This window comes from Macaca nemestrina, chromosome 17 (genome assembly GCF_043159975.1).
Source record: "Macaca nemestrina isolate mMacNem1 chromosome 17, mMacNem.hap1, whole genome shotgun sequence".
Lineage (NCBI taxonomy): Eukaryota > Metazoa > Chordata > Mammalia > Primates > Cercopithecidae > Macaca > Macaca nemestrina.
This window is the reverse complement of record NC_092141.1, coordinates 46,800,419-46,822,302: the sequence shown is the minus strand read 5'-3', so window position 1 is coordinate 46,822,302 and position 21,884 is coordinate 46,800,419. Positions and strand designations below refer to the sequence as shown.

Here is a 21,884-nt window from a genome sequence, read left to right as displayed (position 1 = left end):
CTCCTCCCCCAACCGTCATATTATTCTGCAGCCATATATTCTGAGGGCCAGATGAGGCCCTGGCTCTGACAATCTGGGGGCACTTGTGGGGACAATGGGGCCAGTGCTCCTGGGAAGACTGAGAATGTGCAGCCCTCGACCCTCTTTGTCTGCTGCGCCCAAGCACCCCAGCTTCAGCTCCTTTAGACCTGGACTGGCGGTCTTGTTGCCGGCTCCGGGCTGCAGGCGATAGTGGCAGAATCCGTGTTATCTCATCACATTGGGCAGTGTGTTAATTAAGAGGCAGGAGACCCTATTTGTGTCTTAGCTCTGCTATCTCAAGGCTGTGTAACCTTGGGCAAGTCACTCAACCTCCCTGAGCCACAACTGTCCCATCTGTGGAATGGGGGTAATGAGAGAATCTTCCCCATAGGCGGGTGTGAGGTTGAATGAGATAATGTGGCACGGTGCTTAGCAGAGTGCCGGCACACCGTATGCCCTCGATAACCAAATTGAGAAGATTGGATAGAGCGAGATTTCAAGAAAAGCGTCTGATGCTATAGTGGAAAGAGCAGGATCTGTAGTCTAGAGCCTGGGTTTCTTTTCCTGCAGCCTAAGTTACGAGTCACGAGGCTTTCTCATCTATGGCCTGAACTTTTCTCCTCTGTCAATTGGAGATTCTGTTAAAACTCACCTCAAAGGGTTTTTGTGAGCATCAAATGATACGGCCAGGGCTCAGGGTCCCTAGCGTGCAATTGGTGTTCAGAAAATGTTAGTTCTTCTCTCCTTCTTCTCCCACAGGGTGGGCGGGGCAGAAAAATGTCCCAGACATTGGACACTCCAAAAACATTGGAGAATGTTTGGGAGGACTGGGGCCAGGGAAGGTGCCCAGGGATTTGCAGCTCAATAGGAGAGGGTATGGGTTGGTCCTAGGACCCCAAACCCTGGATGAGTGGGGACATGACATTGTGTGTGTTGGGGAGGTCATGGGAGATGAGGGTGTCAGCACACCCATGGCTGATGGCCAAGGAGCCTGGGAGGGAAACTGAAGGAGAAAAGGTCAGCTCAGGTGGTCCTCCCACCTGCCTCTCCCCCAGCTCCTCACCACTGTTCTGGGAGAAGGAAATGAGACGTGACAGGTCCCTGGCCACCTGGAATAGACTGAGAGTGGAGACAGGATGGGCATAGGAGGGGTGTGTATGTGTGTGTGTGTGTGTGTGTGTGTGAGAGAGAGAGAGAGAGAGAGAGAGGAAAGTAGAGAGGAAAGGAGAGAGACCTGTTATTCCTGATTCACCTGCCCCACCACCCCCTGCGCTGGGACCCAGATTAGTCCTGGCATCTCAACTAGCAGAGTGACAGTGACAAGTTCTTTCTATGGTTTAATTTCCCTCTCCCTCCTCTTTCAAATCTTTCTCTCCTTTCCCTTTCTCTTTTTCTCTCTCCCTCTTTTTTCTCTTCTTCCTTCTCTTGTGTTTTAGTTTCTACTTCCGTTCATCTGTTTCTTTTCCCCCTTTTTTTTTTTTTGAGACAGGATCTTGCTCTGTTGCCCAGGCTGGAGTGCAGTGGCACGATCTCAGTTCATTGCAGCATTGATCTCCCGGGCTCAAGTGATTCTCCCACCTCAACCTCCCGAGTAGCTGGGACTACAGGTGCATGCCACCATGCCTGGCTAATTTTTAAATTTGTTGTAGAGACAGTGTTTTGCTATGTTGCTCAAGATACTCTTGAATTTCTGGGCTCAAGCGATCCTCCCACTTTGACCTCCCAAAGTACTGAGATTACAGATTTAAGCCACTGCAATGGGCCTCATTTTATGTATTTATTTTATTTTGTTTTATTTTATTTTATTTTTTTTCTGAGACAGAATCTCGCTCTGTCGCCCAGGCTGGAGTGCAGTGGTACCATCTCAGCTTACTGCAACCTCCACCTCCTGGGTTCAAGCAATTCTCCTGCCTCAGCCTCCTGGGTAGCTAGGATTATAGGGGTTTGCCATCACGCCTGGCTAATTTTTGTATTTTTGTAGAGATGGGGTTCCACCATGTTGGCCAGACTGGTCTCTACCTCCTGACCTTGTGATCTGCCTGCCTCGGCCTCCCAGAGTGCTGAGACTGCAGGTATGAGCCACCGCGTCCTGCCCTCTTTTTTTATTTTTAAGGAAATAATGTCTTACAGACAGACTTCAAGGGCCTCCCCACACCGCCCCCCAGGGCCTAGCTAGCTCCTAAGGCACCTGTGTGAGAATTAGGACCCCACTGGAAGGACCTTGCCCTGTGGGTACAGGGTGTGGCTGGTTGATGGTGCTTTCTACGAACAATTAAAGGCATCTTTCCTTCTGATAGGGAAGCCTTATACCAGGGCACGAGTTAGCTGGTGGAGCAAAGGGTGGACTTTTAGCCCTTGCTTTCCTCCTTGTGCAGTGCAGTGAGCAGCCTGCACACCCATATAGGGCAGTCCTCCACCCCTTTTCCCTCTTCTTCCTCCCACTGAGGAGCCATTCTATACTGATGCAGTTGTGTATCCTTCACATCCACGTGTGTATATTTCCCCCTTTTCTCCCCTCCCTTTTCAATTCCTTTTACTTCTTTCTCTTCCTGTTCCCAGCACTCACTGTGACAAGTCTTACACACCAGTCTCTTTGCATGCCTTTGTATGTCTTTGTGTAGCAGCCTTAGTATGTGTGTACGTTATTATTGCTACATGGGATGGCTGTTCTCGTGGCATTCTTTCAGGGATTGGCACATAATAGGTGCTCAAGATGGTGTGACTGTGTTGTGTGTCTATGTGTGTCTCTCTGTGCATCTTGGCTCTCTGGCACTCCCCAGCCATTCCCTCCCCAGAGCTTAGAAGGGAGAGGGAATTACAAGGGAATCCCACAGGGCTGAGGGCTTATCTCCTCCAGTCTCCTCTCAGCCCTTTCCTGGTCCATGGCTCTTTCACCATGATACTCAATCTTCCATGGAGACCCTGAAAAGGGCAAACTGAGGGCCATCCTTGCCCTGCCCTACCCCACTGGCCTTGAGGTAGGGCCCCCTCTGCTTCCCTTCCTAGGCCTCCTAAGGCCTCCAAGCCAGAGCTGGTAGGGGAGCAGCAGGGGAGAGGGGAGTGGGAGGAGGAGAGGGAGCCCAAGGAAGCTGGGCAGGGGCTGGCGGCCCCTGGGACCCCTTTCTACAAGGACAGAGGCGGCACCAGCTGCTCCACAGAAGAAATATTCCCCAAAGTCAGAGTGGTCGTCTCGTATTTTAAGTGGCCCTTATTTATCACCATCCTCCTGGGCTCCCTATCGCTGCAAATGATGATAAAAGACAGCAGTGAGGGGGGCGCGGGGGCTGCTCCCGGCTGGCCCTGCCGCACCAGGGGAATGCATACAGCAACGCACAGCGACATGCACGCAGACGCGCCAACACACATGCACGATGACATACACACACAGACGCAGACACAGACACGCAGTACCATCCATGCCAACAGCTACACACACACACACACACAATGACATGCACACACAGACTTAGTGGCAACAGTGACATGCCCACAAATGCTAACCACAAACATACATGCTGGGTGACACCCAAAGCTGTGAACATACACATAGCCTGATACAGGCGCAGGGCCACATTCACTGCACACACATATACCAATATGCATGTACAGTGATAGACACACACTGACACACACATGTGACAAATGTGTCACTCACCAAAACAAGCATGCACTCACATGCTCACCCCAGGCACTCACACCTCAGTGTATGATACCCACTGCTCGAGCCCACTGTTGTATCCACCATCTTCAGTGCAACTTTATGTGTGTCTGCCTCAGATGACCTCTGCATAGAGGCCACTGTCTCTATGTGGCAGCCAGCTCATAAGTGTGTACTCTACTCCATCCACACCTAGCCAAACACGTGGATGTGCAAATGCATTCATAGTCCAACCAAAAAAATGAACACCAAACCTCACCTCTCACCATACACAGAAATTAATTCAAGATGTAAAAAACACGACTTCTGGAAGAAAACATGGGGGAAGATTTTTGGGATCTTGAGGTAGGCAGAGTTTTCTTGGGTAGAACATAGTCATAGGCTGGAATTGCATATCATTGAGCACAAACTCTGAAATCAGAAAACCTCTCTTTGATTCCTGTCTTATTATATAACTGGCTGCGTTGACTTTAGGTAAGTTACTTGTTTTCTCCGCGCTCATATGCCTTCTTGTACAATGAAGGTATAACACTACCTCTCTGGATGCCTGTAAAGTCCAGAGAACTAATGCATGTGAAATAGTCTTTATTTTTTATTTTTATTGTTTTTGAGACAGGGTCTCGCTCTGTTGCCCAGGCTGGAGTTCAGTGGTGCAATCTCCTTGCAACCTCCACTTCCCAGGCTCAAGCAATTCTCCCACCTCAGCCTCCTGAGTAGCTGCAACTACAGGCATGTGCCACCATGCTCAGCTAATGTTTGAATTTTATTTATTTATTTATTTGTAGAGATGAGGTCTTGTTATATTGCTCAGGCTGGTCTCAATCTCCTGGGCTCATGTGATCCTCCTGCCTTGGCCTCTCAAAGTGCTGGTATTACAGGTGTGAGTAATGGTGACTGGCCTGAAATATCCTTTGAAAGTTGTGATGCACTATATGAAGTTTGGCTAAAAAGAAAAAAAAGTTTTGTGTATTGTAATTACTCACACACATACCTAGGCATATCTCTTAAATAAGCAGTCCATAACCCACACACCGGCCTGCCTGCTTACTCAGGGGAGCTGGGGTTGGGGCTGTCACATTGACCTTCCCCTTATCCAGGGAAGTCTCCCTCCACCCTAATCCCACACACATTTCCACACCCAGTTGCCAATCAGCCTCCCTCCCCAGCCTCAGCCCATTAGTACAGCTCCCTGGGGGAATCTATTTTTTAAAGGTTATTAGCAGATTATTGGTTCTTTATCAACCTCAGGCCCCAATCTCCAATCTCCCAACGAAGCTATTGTCACCTAAGAAGATGCACTTGATAATCTTGGCATGAAGGTGGTGGAGGACCTGGCAGGGTGGGGACAGCTGGAAGGAGGGAAGGGTTAACAGCACCACCCCAGCCCCCACCCTCTCAGTCCTCAAATAGCTGAACTACTGTATGTTGTAGTTTTCAACTGCAAATCATCTTTAATAGCAGACATCACGGGATGGCTCATTACATTAAGCTATTTTTCATGCTATCTCCTGTAATATCCTCTAATCCAATGCGTTTCAAATCACCTCGGGCTAAAATAAGAGACATAGCGATGTAATAGCCTAGTGTATTAGTGGGTTAATTGCCCTGTTGTACTCTTTCTAGTAGCTATCTCTGGAATGACTTCTATATTAATTGTAAATTGCTTAATACATTTAACTCCTTGCCACCGCCCTATCCCCTAACGAAGAAGGCCACTACCCAGTTGCTTTTGTGTGTGTGTGTGTGTGTGTGTGTGTGTGTGTGTGTTTTGTGGGCACTCCTTTCCAGCTCTGGTTCCCCTCTGTCTCCTTGGCCCAAGCTGGAAGAGCAGGTTTGGAATATACTTCTCTGTCTAATAAGGGAAAGGTAATGAGACATGCATTTATTGAACACCTACTATATGCCAGGCCCTGGGCTAGGCCTTTTCACCAAATGCTGTCTCATTGGAGCCTCGAAGACCCTGAGTAGTGGCAGCATTCAACCCAGAGGTCATGCAACTTGTTCAAGGTCACAGAGCTATGATAGGATGAAGCTGTGGTCACACCCAGACCCGAGGGCTCCCAAACCACAGTGGCTGAGCGTGGGGCAGGACCCTGGGGTTTTGGACATTAGGTCAGATGCAGTCAGCATGGTCCTGGGGCAGCTCCTGTGTCTCCTGCAGGGGAGAGACACAGCCCTTGAGAGACACAGTCTTGACCTGTGGGAGTCCCCAGTCTGTTGGGAGAGACACGAGCCCTGCACTAGGGGAGTTCCCAGTCTGAGGAGGGAGCTCCAACCTCTAACCTGGGAAGCCCCTAGTCTGATGGGAAGACAGATCCTCTGCCAACGGGACCTCAGCAAATGGGGGACACAGTTCCTGTTTTGGGAGCACCCACTCTGATGGGAGGGATACATCTTTGCTCTAGAGGGTCTCTGGTCTGATGAAGAAAATGTCACTTCTGTCCTGGAGGAACCTTCAGTCAGATGAGGGAGACACCGACTCACACAGGGAAAACGGAAATAAGGTGCAAATGAATGAGAGGCAGGCAGAGCAAGTGCACATGGCAGACAGTGAGCTCAGAGCATGAGGGCAGAATCAGCCCCGGCCTGCGTGGGCCTCAGGGCCAGACTGGGGGTCCTCCCTGTTCATTGCCTCTCTCTCCCTGCCTAGATGTGTGGTCTCTGCACTTCCCCGGGGCTGCCCCTCTCCCAGCCTGCGGCGGGAAGCACCCTGGCTGGGGCAGAGGTTGAGGCCTCCTCCTCCTGGTGCTGACAGCCCCAGCCGGCTCCCCCTTTTCCACAGAAGCCTCCAGCGGCCTGTGGGACTGGGGCCTTGGGACTCTCTTTCCTCCTCTCTGGACAGGTGACAAGTGGCGGTCCCTGGGGGAGAGAAAGGAGAAAGACCAGGGAGGGAGAAGGAGCTGAAGGATGAGCATAGGGCCTGATGAAAGGGTGCCAAAGTCACAAGTCATAGGGACAGGCGAGTGTTTACCTTCTACAGAGTAATACTTTCACACACACACAAGCACACACACACATATTTGTGCACACACACGCATGCACACATATAGGTGCACACACACACACTCGTGCACACACATAGGTGCGCACACACCCGCTCACTGCGCACACACGCAGGCACACAGGTACACACGCATGCACACACGCACCCGCACACACATACGATGCATTCTGCATACCAGTCATAGGGGAGTCACAGGATTGAAATATTCTTGTCCGGCTTTCTCGGGGCACACAGCTGGGCAGAGGGACCCAAGTTCAAAGACGGAGCCTTCTTCCCTCAGGGGCGGTCCTAACGACCTCAGTCTGGGACAGAAGCGGGCTTTGGAGGCTCTCGGTGAGTTTGAGCCCGGGACTGTGGCCTCCTTGCTCCCTGAGCTAAGTCCTTGGGCCCAGAAAAGAGAAAGAAGGAAGAAGAAGGAAAGGGAGGGGAGGGAAGGGACGCGGGGGCGGAGGGTGCAGCGGAGCGGCCTGCGGAGCCGGCCAGGCTCCGGGTGGGGGCTCGGCCGAAGTCCCCGCGGCTGCTCTGCGGCGGCCGGCTCGGGAGCAACCTTGAGCGCGGCCGCGGAGACAGTGATTTAGGTGCCGGCACCGGAGCGTGAAGGTAAATGGCCACATTTCACCGTCGGGAGGTGAGCTGGAGGCGCTCGCCCTGGCCCTTCCCCCAAGGCCCCGGGCTGGTGGGGGCGGGAGTTTCGCTGCCCCTCTCTGACCCTCTCCGAGGCCCGCCTGGGAGGGCGGCGCCCCCAGGGTGCAGGACAGGAGGGCTGTGCCCTGCTGGGGGGTGAGCAAGATCCCCAGAGCTGCCTTTCCCGACCCCTTCCTATTTGGGGGGCTGTTTCCCTCACCTCCCCGTCACCCCGGCCTCCTCCCAAAGCTGCTTCCAGAGGGAAGCTGAGAAGCAAGTGCTTAAAGCCACTGGCACTTGGGGGCGCCACCTTTCTCAGGAGTGGGTGGGCGGCGGCACCTCCTGGGTGCTAGTCCACGCACAGGGAGCTTCCCCAGGTCACCTCCTCTACTCCTCACGAGGGTCCAGTGAGGTGGGGCCTGCCTTGTCCCCATGGTGCAGATCAGGAGCTGAGGCCCGGGAGCTCAAGGGACCTACAGAAGGCCTCGCGGCTGGAAGGGGTGGAGGAGGCTGGGGACGCAGGCCCCTGAACCTCCTATGCTCTACTGCCTCCAAGAGGTTTGGAGTGGGGTGAGGTGGGGGGGTGCTTGTGGGTGTGGGAAATGTTGGCATCTGGCCGACCTCACTACTTTTGTGTGTGGAAGTCCTGGTTATAAAAATAATACAATGGCTAGGCATGGTGGCTTATGCCTGTAATTCCAGCACTTAGGGAGGCTGAGGCAGGAGGATCGTCTGAGCCTAGGAGGTGGAGGCTGCAGTGAGCCGTGATCATGCCACTGCATTCTAGCCTGGGCAACAGAGTGAGGCCCTGTCTCAAAAAAATAACAATAATACATATGCTCTTCACATTAAAAAAAAAATACAGAAATATGGTGTGATTTGAGAACGCTTCCTCTTTTGGGACAAAGCTTCCTTCCTGAGGCCCTGCCCCTCCTACCAGGTGCTGAGCCGCTTGACCCCTCCCGTTCTAGGTAAAGCAGATGTGAGTGGAATGCTGAGATGAATCGTCAATTCATTTCGCTGTGTTGCTGATGAAGAGAGGAAAAAAGAAAGAGAGCCATGCCAGGGCACACAAAGATGGCCTGCGCAGAGGCATAGCATGGCACGATAGCCCCCAGCCCATCTTTTTCCAGGCTCCAGCAGGGTGGCAGAGCAAGGCAGGGTAGAGGGGCTCAGGGCACAAGGTCCTGGCCAGGGAAGCCTCCAGCCAGTGCCAGTCTACATGGAGGCCTGCAACAGGTGGAAGGGAAATTGTTCCCTGCCTCCACTGGGGCATCTTCGGTCATTGTTATTCATAATTGCTGCTTTCTATTGGAAGCCTACTATGTGGGTGGCATACCTCTAATCATGCCAGCAGCCCTATGAAGTATGTGTTGTCCTGTTTTATGGATAGGAACACTGAGGCCAGGCCCCTGGCCTAAGAGCCCATTGCTGAGAGGCAGTGGAGCTGGGATTGGACCCCGGTTCCACTGACCCTGAAGAGATTCTTCGTCCTGCAGCCACTGTCTCTCTACTCCACTGTGTGTGTCCTGGGGGACAAAAGGGGTCTGCTGAGGCCTGGGGGAGCCTGCCTGGAGTTGGATGGTGAAGGGGACTGGCCTTTACCACCCCAGTGTGGTTTTCCTGGGACTGTTCTCCTGAGGAGCGGCGGCGGGACCCTGCTTAGAGAAGGGGGTGGTGGGTGAGGTAAGTGGAGGTCTAAGTTCTCAGTTGGCCTTCTAGTTTCAGGGGCTCTGTGGGCCCTTGGCTCAGTGTTACCCCCAAACATGGGCAGAGAGGAGTCAAAAGCAGACGGAAGAGGGTCACTTTGTGGGCGGTGACCTGAAGATTCCTGGGTTCTGAGGGTCCCAGAGGAGGGTGTCTGGGGCGGGAGAGAGGTCATCCTTCATGACCTGAAGAAACCTTGGCTGGGCCAGAGAAACTAAGTAGGGGTTGGAGGCAGGTGTAGAGTCTCCCTTCCCCAGGACAGGGCCCCTGCATGGGAGCCAAACAGGCCACAGGGCCCAGGTGCCTAGCAGGCTGAGTGGTGCAGAAAGCCTGAGTTCCTCACTTCTCATAGCTGACATTTATGGAATACCTACTATATGCCCCAGCTGTGCTAAGCCTTCTCTTAATGCTGACAGCTACTGTATCCAGTAGGAACTCTTATTAACCCCGTTTGACAGATGAATAAACAGAGGCGCAGGCTCCCATCAGCTGATACTCTCTGAGGCCTGCTTCCACCCGCCTGGGTCAGGAGAGCACAGCATTTGGGAAGGGGGCTCCACCCTTTTTAATCTCAGCATAGGGCCCGGCACCTGGAAGTCTTCAGCAGATGGAAGCTCTTGTCATTATTCTTGGCTTTTAGTGGGTAGAGCTTCAGGCTGGGGCCACCTTGCCTTTCAACCCGTTGTCTCCTTGCTTGGCTCTGAGAGCCAGGGGTCCCATCTCCTTACCTGGGGGCCTCAGGGTACACCTCCCTCCCAGCTTCTTCCAAATCTGCCTTTCTGCCTCCATCTTGGCCCTTGATCTCGGAAAGATGCCTGTAGCGGCACATGTGTGTATATGAACATGATCGAGGTGGAGTGCGTGACTTCAGAGATGTCTCATTCTGTGATGAAGGCCCTGTAGAGAGCAGGGAAGGGTGTCCTAGGAAACCCCTCCCAGGACAGGCTCCCATCCCAGGTCAAGGATCTCTCCGGCCTTCACAGGAGTCAGGAGCTTCAGGTTCCTCTCCCCCACCCTTTCTGAACTGGGACTGTCACATGGATAGAGGTGGGATGCGAACCTCTTTCCCTTCATCTGTCTTCACAGTGGTGACAACACCAGGGGCATATCCTCTTTCTGGGTCCTCAGCTGTCTGCTGCCCCTTTTCATAGAATCATTGGTTCACCCAGTGCCATACTTGGCAGGGATCTCAGATTCCAGCTATTCTGACCCCATCTTCTGATAGATAAGGAAAGGGAGGCACAGAGAAGGGGAGTGACTTGTACAAGGTCACACAGTCAGTTGGTGGCCAGCCTGCCATCTCCTGGTGATGCTGGGGAAGGCAGCCAGAGGAGCATTGCATAGAGCTCCCACGAGACTGGGGGGCCCTGAGAAGTGAGGGCTCCCTCCTCCCTTCTTTTTCCTGGGGTGTTGTCAGCTGCAGCATTGGCCACCCCCTCCCCATCCCCATGCACCCGGCAGAATTGTCTTAATGCAGCAAATTGTTCATACACATGTAAGCAAATATCTTCTCAAATTATCTCTTATCACCAAACAGGCTGCGATGCTCACCGGCTGGAGGGCTGAGGTTGTCTTTCAATCCACTGATGATGGGGAGGGGGCAGGGAAGTGGGGGCCGGCTGACACCAAAAATAAACCGGCAGAGCGGGGATGGTTGTCGCAAGGGGCAGAGCGAAGTTGTCAGGCGGCGAGAGCTTGTGAGGCGGCAGGACGATAATGTGGCATGACACTTCTGAAATGAGCGGCCCGTTGCCATGGTGAGCAGCCAGGAGGGACCGGCTCTCCCGAGGCTGAAATAAAACACGCTTTAAATGATGTTTGATTAGAATTTAGATCATGTAACTGAATACCTCAGTCCTCCTCTTCCCTGTGCTTTTCTTCTTTTCTTCTCTATTCCCCTTTTCTTCCCTCTGTCCCCACCTCTCCCCACCCCAGGGCAGACACAGATACACTCACACAGGCACACACCCACATGCACACACATTCAAATGTGCACCCAGACACACACATGCACATGCATAAGCATAGGCACACACATGCAGATGTGCACCCAGACACACACATGTGCATCATAGGCACACACACATGCACACACATGCAGATGGGCACACACACATGTGCACGCATAGGCACACACGTACACACACATGCAAATGTGCATCCACACACATGCGCACCCATAGGCACACACATGTGCACACACATGCAAATGTGCACCCACACACATGCACACACATAGGCACACACATGCGCACACACATGTAAATGTGCACCCAGACACACACATGTGCATGCAGAGGCGCACACATGTATATACACACATGCAAATGTGCACCCAGATACACACATGCACATGCAGAGGCACACACACGTGCAAGTGCACACCTGCACGGACACATACACATATACTCACCTACCTTTCTCCGCTCCTCACCCCAGTTGTTCCATGCCTCAGTTGGACCTTGAATCGAAAATTCCAGCTCAGAGCTGATGCTGAGGACCCCTTAGAAGGCCATGGCAGTGATCCAGGATCAAGGGCTTGAGTTTCTATTCTTTTGCTCTAATAACAACAATAATATTAAAACAATACAAGGCCGGGCGCAGTGGCTCACGCCTGTAATCCCAGCACTTTGGGACGCTGAGGCGGGTGAATCATGAGGTCAGGAGATCGAGAACATCCTGGCTAACATGGTGAAACTCCGTCTCTACTAAAAATACACAAAAATTAGCGGGGCGTGGTGACATGCCCCTGTAGTCCCAGCTACTCGGGAGGCTGAGGCAGGAGATCCCTTGAACCCGGGAGGCGGAGGTTGCAGTGAGCTGAGATCCGGCCACTGCACTCCAGCCTGGGTGGCAGAGCGAAACTCCGTCTCAAAACAAAACAAAACAAAACAACAAAAAAACATGCAAATACTCCAAGTCCCTTGTTTGTACAGCCCTTTATTCTTCATAAAGCTCTTCCAAATGTAAGTTCGTATTTTGTTCTTACACCCAACGCTTCCATAGTCTGCTCTTTGGGCTCTTAGAGGAAGCCTCTGAAGGAGGAAGGGAGCACAGCCAGCTCTCTGTGCCCTGGATGCTGAGATATTTACTTGTCCAACATGTTTTGAACACTCACTTTGCCATTGGCTTTGACCTGAGTAAACCAACCAAGGAATGGGCGGAGAGACCCCGGCTTGCATCTACAGGGCTTTGGGACACACGTTGTGATGTTCTGGCTATATGCCCCCATTTTTTGGTGTAGTAACAGATTTGTGTTATGTTTGTGGTGTTTTTCCAGGGCATACTGCCCAGGTGGGGAAGACAGCCAGTCCCAGTGATGGAGGGTGGTCCCATGATTCTTTGTTTTCTTCTTTTCCTTCCTTCCTTCCTTCCTTCCATCCTTCCTTCCTTCCTTCCTTCCTTCCTTCCTTCCTTCCTTCCTTCCTTCCTTCCTTCCTTCCTTCCTTTCTTCCTTCCTTCCTTCTTTTTTTTGATAGATGGCGTCTCACTGTGTTGCCCAGGCTGGTCTCGAACTCCCGGGCTCAGGTGATCCTCCCGCCTCGGCCTCCTAAAATATTGGGAGTACAGGTATAAGCCACCGTGCCCGGCTTCTGCTGTGATCATTGAGAGTGGGTAACAGAGGGCAGGCTGGCGCTGTGCAGGCTGGGAAGCAGGGGTGCTCCCTGGAATCCCCATTTTCATGCCCCCCCCCGGAGCATCTCTGAGGCCCTAGCGAGGTTATCATCATCCTATTCTATGACAAAGAGACATAGCCTGTCCCAGTGTCTGTCTTCCCTAACAGACCAGTGTCTCCAGATTGTCTCTCTATTTACCAGCCGGTCCATCCATTCATTCATCACTTCACCAGCACACACTTGTTCTGCACGTGCTGTGCACCTGGCTCTCCCCAGAGTCAGACCTGGTCTCCACCTGCACAAATGTGGGGTGTGTGGGTAGGTAGCCTGGAGACATACACATGCAGACACACACAGTCTCCTTCAGTGCAGACTGAGAAGCACTCTGATGGAGGAGGGAGCAAAGTGCTCTCGGAGTGTCAAGGATGGGAGACTCCCCGTGTCTGGTGGGGATCAAGGAAGTCTTCTTGGAGAAGGTGACATTTGAAGAAAGAGTAGGAAGTTTCCAGGTAGTCACATAGGAAGAGGCAGCCTGGGAGGAGACACCTTGATGTGTGAGAGTCCACCCTTACCCATCAGGGAGGAGGGCGTGTCTCTCCCATCAGACTAAGCTTTGAAAGACAGAAGCAGAGGCCCTGTACACACCCACCTCCCAAGACTGGGGTTCCTTGAGGGTGAGTTGATATCTCGTATTTCTCTCATCCTTTGTTCCAAATTACAAGGCATTTATTTCTTTGCCTGTCCTGTTAGTTCTGTGATAGCAGGGAACTTGGTTTATACGTTGTGTCTCCCTAGTGTCTGGCACGGGACTTGTTTTTATACAAAGGAGTCGGTATTTATTGAGTACTTGTGTGTGCCCGGAATTGTGCTAAAGGCTTCACATGTTATTAACTCCTTCAATGCTTACAACAGCCCTTTGAGTGAGGAACTGCCATTGCCCGCATTGTACATATGGAGAAACTGAGTCTGGGAGGTTAGTTTGTCTAAGGTCACACAATTAGCAGGTGGCAGAGTCAGGACCCAGTTATAGACAGTCTGGCTTTGAAGCCCATGCTCTCACCCCTGAACTCTCATACATGGACCTTAATTACCTGTGAGTTGGGTGGGCTCAGCTTCCCCACATGACTTGGAGGGGCAGCAGCTTGTGGCCAACTCCAACAGCCTGGGCACCGCTGGCTTTGGAGAAACTCCTTGGAGCTTTCAAGGCAGGAAAGAGTGAGTGTGGGGTGTGGTGAGGAGTGAGGCCACCGACAAGTACCCGGGGTCCCCAAGGGAGAGATGGAGGGTGGGAGGAGCACACAGGTCTGGAGGGTTTAGCCAGAGTTGGGAAAGGACTGAGGAAGTGGGACCACAGAGGTTGACAGAGGCGGGTGGGCAGGGACAGTCATTGCCTAGAACCAGGTCTCCCCCTTCCCTTCCCCTCCTCTGTCCCTGTCTGGTCATGGTCAACACTTGAATCCAGCCCTTCACTTCCAGCCCCTCAGCCCTGCCCTCAGCTGGCATTCAGTCCCCTCGCCCGGCCTCCCACCTTCCTCCTCTGGCCACCAGTTAGCTTTCTACAGCAGATTCAATTGGTTTATTGCTGTGCTCCACGACATTCCATGGCTCCTCGTGACCCCCCGGGCAGCAGCCCAGATCTCAAGCCTGCTCTCCAGCCCCGATGTGATCTGATCTCAGCCGTCCTTTCTGGCCTTGCCTCTCAGGTCAGTTCCTGGCGTTCTTTCTTATTTGCGTGTGCCCTCTCCATGAATCCCTTGCTCAACCCCCAGTCAAATGCCTACTCTGTGTGTGTGTGTGTGTGTGTGTGACTCAGCTCAAGTCTTTCCCAGCCTGGAGCACTTTCCCTGACCACTCCTTCCAGAGGCATGTCTGTTATGTGCAGTTCAGAGTTCCAAGTTGTCAAATTATTTCAAGTTCTTTCCTTGACTCGACTGTAAGCTCCCGGAGGAGCAGATTGTGGACGGCGGTGATAAGTGTGTGTTTGTACCTGCTAATAACAACCACCTCTTCAGTACCAAAACAATTCACATCTGACGATTCCCAGCCTTTGTGCTGCGTCTCCCTCCGAGGAAGTTTCTGTGCGTTTGGTCCTCTTTAGGCCCCAGTTGCTGGGGAGGGAGGAAAATTGAAAGAAGCCCCCAAATCTCAGATTAGTTTCCATCAGGCAAAGCAGAGTATTTCTCCCAGGTGAAAAGGATAGAAGTGGATAAAGGCAGAAGGGAGCGCAGGGAGAACCAGGCTGCTGTTGGGGCTGAGGCTGGTGAGGGTTGTGGGGAGACTGAGGCACTGTGGCCATGCTGCCGGAGGGAGCAGGAGATGGAAAAAGAGGACTCTAAGAACTTGGGATTTGTCTTAAGAATGTAAATGGCCATTTACAGATGCTTTGGTCAGAACTGGAGCTGCATTTCAGTGTGCTGTGGTGATAGACTGATGTCTTCTCTGAATGCGGCACCGTATGGAGACTGGTCACAGGGTGACCCAGAACTACACTGGTTATGCTGTCACTTGAGGAATGCCTGCCCTGGGCCAGGAGCTACATTTACATATAGGAAGGTAGGTGCTAGGGATGCCACCTGAACCGATGAGAAAACTAAGCCTCAGAGATTTTAGGAACACCGAAGGGAGAGAGTGAGGAGGAGGAAGAGAGGGAAGAAGGTAGATCTGGCCCTGACTCAGAACTTTAACCCTTGACCTCTAATCTGAGAGCCACATCTTAGCGTGGGGCCACCATGGTCATTGAGCACCGTGCTGCGGGAGATGTAGCAGGCTCATTGGGCTAGAAAATGATTGTATCAGCTTAGCTCTGTCCTTGGGGTCAGAGGTGACCCAGGCCAAGGTCTCTGTAGCCATTAGGAGCCAGATGATGGTTGGATTCGTTAGCCTGGGGAAGCCCTCTTGTGAAGACTGAGATGGGAGGGAATGGGAGGGTCTGGGAGACGTGCAGCAGAGTGGGACGGGGCCATTGGATTGCTGACCATGAGACCTTGTCACCATGGACGACCTCCTTTGCACGGCTCACCATATCAGTGAGCCTCCTCCCGCTGGCATGGGTAGCCTCATTGGGAAGTGGGCATCTTTATAACTAAGAATCACTTTATTTAGTGGGCGAGGGGTGAGGCTTGGCTCAGCACAATACGGCGGGAAGCAACCCAGGCTTGCAGGTCAGGAAACCTGGGTTCTAGGCCCCATTTGGCTGCAGGGGAGTCCCTGAACGTCACTGTGTGCCTCAGTTTCTCCACTCATAAGTTGTGGATGCAAATGCCCATTCTGCTCCTCTCAGAGGATGCTGCAGATGTGACAATGATTCGAGGGGTCAAGTTCACTGTTCAGATGCAAGCTGGAGGTGAGAATGGGGTCAGAAGCTCTTTAGCGAGATGAAGCCTGTGAGGACGGGCCAGTCACAGGCTCACTGATATAGTTTGGATATTTGTCCCTGCTGAAATCTCATGTTGAGGTGCAATCCCCAGTATTGAAGATGGGGCCTGGTAGAAGGTATTTGGATTATGGGGGTGGATACCTCACGAATGGCTTGGGCCATCCCCTTGGTGATAAGTGAGCTCTGGATCGCTTAGTCCACGTGCAGTCTGGTCATTTATAAGTGTGTGGTGCCTCCCCCACCCCACTCTCACTCACTCCTCCTTTTGCGTGTGACGTGCCTGCTCCCCCTTCACCTTCCGCCACGGTTGTAAGTGTCCTGAGGCCTCCCTAGAAGCTGAGCAGATGCCAGCACCGCGCTTCCTGTACAGCCTGCAGAACTCTGAGCCAATTACATGTCTTTTCTTTATAAATTACCCCATCTCAGGTACTTTTTAAATAGCAATTCGAGAATGGCTTAATATGCTCGCGCTTGGTGTGGGCAGCCCCATCAGGGTAGATGTCATTAGTGAGATCCCCATAGCTGAAGATAGGGGCTCAGGCAGGGCTGAAATCTGTGGAAGGATAGAGCCAGAGACAGGATCCTGGCAGACAGGGACTGCCATGCCTGCTTTCCAGAACTCCTTGGGGAAAAGAATTTTTTGCATCCCTATCTCCCATCAATTGACTTGGGGCTCCGCAAAGAGTAGTAACAGAGCTAATAACAACAGCTCACACGTATTGAGGGTTTACCACGTGTCAGTCTCTATTCTAAGCCCTTTACCTGCATTGACTCATTTCTGCCTCACAGTAACTCCATGTAAAGGTGCTATTTTTATCCCCACTTTACTGATGCAGAAACCCAAGGAGTTAAGTGACTTTTCTGAAGCAGTTAAGTGACTTGTAAGTGGTAGAGTCACGCCTTGGTCCCCAATGGCCCGGGGCTTGTGCTGTGTTATGCTGTCAGGAAGTAATCCTGAATCCTTTATGCTTCAGAGGGTGACTCCTTGGCTAAAGAGACTTCATTAGTCCCACATCCAACAGCAGGCAGGGATCCCCACCTCCCCCACCAAACAGCAAAACCTAGAGTTGAATCCCAGCCCTGGCTGTTATTTGCTGCTTATACATTCCTGCCAAGTGAGTTCATCTGTAAAACAGGTGAACAAATATTGGTTGAATACCTGTTATGTGCCATATGTATATATTTGAGACAGAGTTTTGCTTTGTCCCGCCCAGGCTGGAGTGCAGTGGCGTGATCTCGGCTCACTGCAACCTCTACCTCCTGGGTTCAAGTGATTCTCCTGCCTCGGCCTCCAGAATAGCTGGGATTACAGGCGCCTGCCACCATGCCCGGCTAATTTTTGTATTTTTGGTAGAGACGGGGTTTCACCATGTTGACCAGGCTGGTCTCAAACTCCTGACCTCAAGTGAGCCGCCCACCTCGGCCTTCCAAAGTGGTGGGATTACAGGCGTGAGTCGCTGCACCTGGCCAATGTGCCAAATTTAATTGAAGCCTCACCACAACCTTATGAGAGAGGCATTATTTCCTCTATTTACAGCCAGGGAAGTTGAGGCACAGAGGGGCTAAACAAATTACCTAAGGCCACAGTGAAACAGGCTGAAACGGAACCCAGTGTGTCTGATTCGGGAGCTCATGCCGTCCTCCTTCCTCAGAGTGTGAGCCACAAAGTCTCAATTCCTGGGGTGATAATAAGTGTGAGAAAGGAAGTTTCTGTGATCAGCTCTGCTTAGGGAAGGCCGTTTGCAACTAAGTTAGAAGATTCTTCCCTGCAGAACTTCTCAGAGCCTTTGTTGTACTTGTGTGCACTGGGTAGTCCCAAGAGAAGAGCAGAGTTAGTATAAACCAAATCTTTGCTGTGAACAAGTTAGTTGAGGAGAAAGAATCTTGGGGGAGAAGTGTTCCTTGGAGCTCACTTTGGGAATGTTGTACTTCATCCTGTTGCTTTTCTGACAACAACAATCATGAAGACAGCAGCAAGGTCACTAACGTCATAAATGGGATCATCTACTGGTGGCGGTTTCTCATCCCTGTAATCCCAGCACTTTGGGAGGCCAAGGCGGGAGGATCGCCTAAGCCCTGGAGTTCAAGACCAGCCCAGGCAACATAGGGAGACCCTGTCTCTTCAAAAAATTTAAAAATTAGCCAGGCGTAGTGGCACACACTTGTGGTCCCAACGTCTCAGGATGCTGAGGTGGGAGGATTGATTGAGCCCAGGAGGTGGAGGCTGCAGTGAGCCAAGATCGCACCACTGCTCTCCAGCCTGGGTTACAGAGTGAGATCCTGTCTCGAAAAAAAAAGGGTTGGGGGGCCAGGCAGAGTGACTCATGCCTGTAATCCCAGCACTCTGGGAGGCCGAGGCAGGCAGATCACTTGAGGTCAGGAGTTTGAGACCAGCCTGGCCAACATGGCAAAACCCCATCTCTGCTAAAAATACAAAAATTAGCTGGGCATGGTGGTGGGCACCTGTAATCCCAGCTACTCAGGAGGCCAAGGTGGGAGAATCACTTGAACCCAGGAGGTGGAGGTTGCAGAGAGTGGAGATGCACCACTGCACTCCAGCCTGGGCGACAGAGTGAAACTTCATCTCAAAAATAAATAAATAAATAAATAAATAAATAAATAAATAAATAAGGGATCACTATCATTATAAGCTTTGTCTCAATTGCGATGTTACTTTCTGTCTATGTTATTTGGGAATTCTTTCAGGACATTGCAGTCCTCATTCTCCCCTGATGTTAAGTGCCCTAATTCCTTTCTTGTGATCAGGGCAGTTTAAGCCTCTAGAGTTCACGTTACTCGTGCCCGGATCACCTCTGTTCTCTCCTCCAAGCCTTTGCCTGGGCTGTCCTCCTCCAGTTGTCCTCCCTTTCTCTCCTTCCCAGTCTTGATCTTGGAGGAAAGTGAGAGAGGATTGGAGGGGAAGCGATTTGGCCAGGGGCATGTGGTGTGCCCCGCCCCAGCCTCTCCTGCCTCCTCTCCCTCAGGGCTTGGCTCCACAGACCTCCCTTCTGAGAAGCTCTCTCTGATGGCCTCATCCCAGGGCAACCACTTAGCTATTTGGGGCCTCTCTTGGTCTTTTGATACCTAGTCTATATTATATACTGTGCAAAGCGTTGGGTTTTTTTTGTGTGTGTGTGTGTGTACCATATTTATTTTTTTAAACACAGGTTTATTGAGGTATAATTTGTGTACCATAAAATTCACCCATTATATTTATTTGAAAACTGTTTATTATAATCAATATTTTACATAAAGAAAAGAGCACGAGTGAGTACACACAGAGGGATGAATTTTTACAAAGTAAAAACATCTGTGTTATTAGCACCTGTCTCAGAAACAGGACACCTTCAGAGAGATTTGTTAAAAACATACAAACCAACCCACAAGACTTTCCCTTTCCTTCCTCCATCCCACCCTGCTCTTTCTTTCTCATTCCTTCCTCCCTCCCTTCCTTCCTCTTTCCTTCCCTCTTCTTTTTTTTTTTTTTTTTTTTGAGACAGAGTCTTACTCTGTCACCCATACTGGAGTACAGTGGTGTGATCTCAGCTCACTGCAACCTCCATCTCCAAGGTTCAAGCAATTCTCCTGCCTCAGCCTCCTGAGTAGCTGGGATTACAGGTGCCCTCCCTCCTTTCCTTCCTTCCTTCCTTCCTTCCTTCCTTCCTTCCTTCCTTCCTTCCTTCCTTCCTTCCTCCCTCCCTCCCTCTAACCCCTTTATATCTTCCTTCTTTCCTATTGGTTCTCATTCCAAATACCATTTGGAGTTTATAGTGAGAGGCACAGCTAGAGTAAATGTAAATGCCTGTCAAACAGTGCCCCGGGAGGCAAGGAGCGATGGGGCCAGGAGCTGAAAGACCCAAGTCCTGGCTTAGCTGCTGCCAGTTTCGAGGCCTGCGGCTTGTGACCACACCTCCCTGTGCCTCAGTTTTTTCTTCTGTGAATGAGAATTATGACACGACTGACTTCAAAGGGTGCTGAGAAGATGAAATAAGGTATTTTTCCCTTATGCCTGCCATGTGGTTACCATGTGCTTGCATGCAGGAAGCTCTCAGTGGCACCTGGCAGACAATTGCATTTTTTACTAAGATGAGACACAGATGGTGAGAATCATTGCCATTTATTGAGCACATACTACCTGTGAGGGCTTTACCTCTCATCTGCACAACCATCCTGCAAGGAGAGGGTATTATCTCCAGTTTACAGATGAAGAACTGCAAGTCCTGAAGACATAGGTTGCTAAGGGTTGGAGCTGCAGCTTGAACCCAAGGAGACTGGCTCGAGTGCCCATGCCCTAATCACCAGACAAAGCTTACATTAATTTCTCCGGGACCCCTTGAGGTCTGGCTGTAGCTGTGAGCCAAGTGTGGTTCTCTCCCAACTGCTAGGACAGGACCAGGCCAAACACAGGGCGGCCCCTTGGCATGCTGAAAAATCGCCTAGGGGCAGAGATGGGGTTTTGGGAAGGGGATGAGGTATCCAGGCAGAGCCTCGACCTGTAAAAGGTCAGATGTCGAGTGTGGGCAATGCCCACCTCCTGAAGCACAGACCTGCAGCTCCGGGGAGGATCTGGCGCTCTGCTGCAGGGCGCCCTGGAGGCAAGGGTGTGGCCCTGTGGGGTGGTCGTAGCCCACACCCCTGGAGCATCAGTGAAGAGCAGCCTGCCCCCTGCAGACCCTCCTCATCCTGCCAGGCCAGTGTCACCAGAATGGAGGGCGTGGAGCAGGCCCGGCAGGACACGGCTGGGAATGGGGGTGCTGGTGACACCCCTTCAGCTGGGGCAGGACTGAGGCAGAGTGACCTGTCCACTGCCCCTGCCAAGTGCTCAGGAAATCCTGGGGCATGGACTGGAGACTCCCACTGGTGGGGTCTGGTGGGGAATGTTGGGGGCATCCCCACTCTGGTGCCTCAGCCAGCCCCTCATTTCTTGGTGGGGTTCTGCAGGAGCACGGACGTTACCTGCCCTTTTGCTGGCCTCGACCGTCCCTGCCCTGACCTCCAGGCTTGCTGGGGCCATCTGTATCCATCTTGCCCCAAACTCTGGAGATTCTGACAAATTTCCTTTCATTGCTTCCATCCATGTTATTTAAAGTAATTAACCTTAATTTATAAATTTTTATATCAAACTGCCTTTTAACTTTTAGAACTGGCAGGAACAGCCTTATCCCTGGGCTCCTAATAGTTCTCCATTTAATCAAAATTCATCCATCAGGTTCCAGTGTTAAATCATCTTTTAATTGGGAGTTACATTCTGGTTAATAGTTTTATAATTCGCCTCCTCTAATAGTTTTTACCACAGGGATCTCGACTCCATTTTTCCTCATTCTATTATTGCTGGCGTGCGATTCTGCGGGGATGGCTTAACGCGGCCCCGCCTCTCTGGCCTCTGCTGGTCGCCTCTTTTGTTCTTGGTGGTCTCATTAATTCCTGAGAAGAGTTCTCCTTCCTCCTCATTACTAGGGCAGAGCTGCTGTCCTCGTGAGGGGCAGCCTTCTCATTTCTGCAGCCTTAGAGCTCTGGCCAGGAGAGCTCCAAGAGAAAGCCAGAGCCAAAGAAAGGGACAGATGGAGGCAGAGACAGAAAGACAGAGAGAAACAGAGAGAGAGGAAATATGGAGAGGAAGGAGCGCATGGGAAGCCAGCAGGCCGGGTCTGAAGAGAGAGAGATAGAGGCATCTGGAAGTGGACTGGCTCCTCTCCCAGCTCCTGCCACTGCCCCTCAGCTCCTGCCTTCCTGGGAGTGGGAGGCCTGGGGCAAGGCAGGTGATATAGGAGGAAGGTGGCCCCATCTGAGTCCCCAGGTGGCCTGGAGGCGTGGCTGGGCCTGGAGGACAAGCAGAGTGGGCCTGGAAAGTCCTTGGAGGTCAGCGGGCAGGGAGGT

The 21,884-nt window shown here is 51.8% G+C and overlaps 1 long non-coding RNA gene across 3 annotated transcripts in view; it reads left to right on the top strand.

The window, feature by feature from the left end:
• The window catches only part of LOC139359587 (uncharacterized), a 121,681-nt gene that overhangs the window by 11,417 nt on the left and 88,380 nt on the right, over positions 1 to 21,884 (top strand). For 2 of the 3 annotated variants that reach the window (XR_011615673.1, XR_011615671.1), the window contains exon 2: positions 15,010 to 15,184. The exons of the other annotated variant lie outside the window; for it this stretch is intronic. This is a non-coding gene — a long non-coding RNA (uncharacterized lncRNA). The remainder of the gene's footprint in view (positions 1 to 15,009; positions 15,185 to 21,884) is intronic. 3 annotated transcript variants of the gene reach the window in all.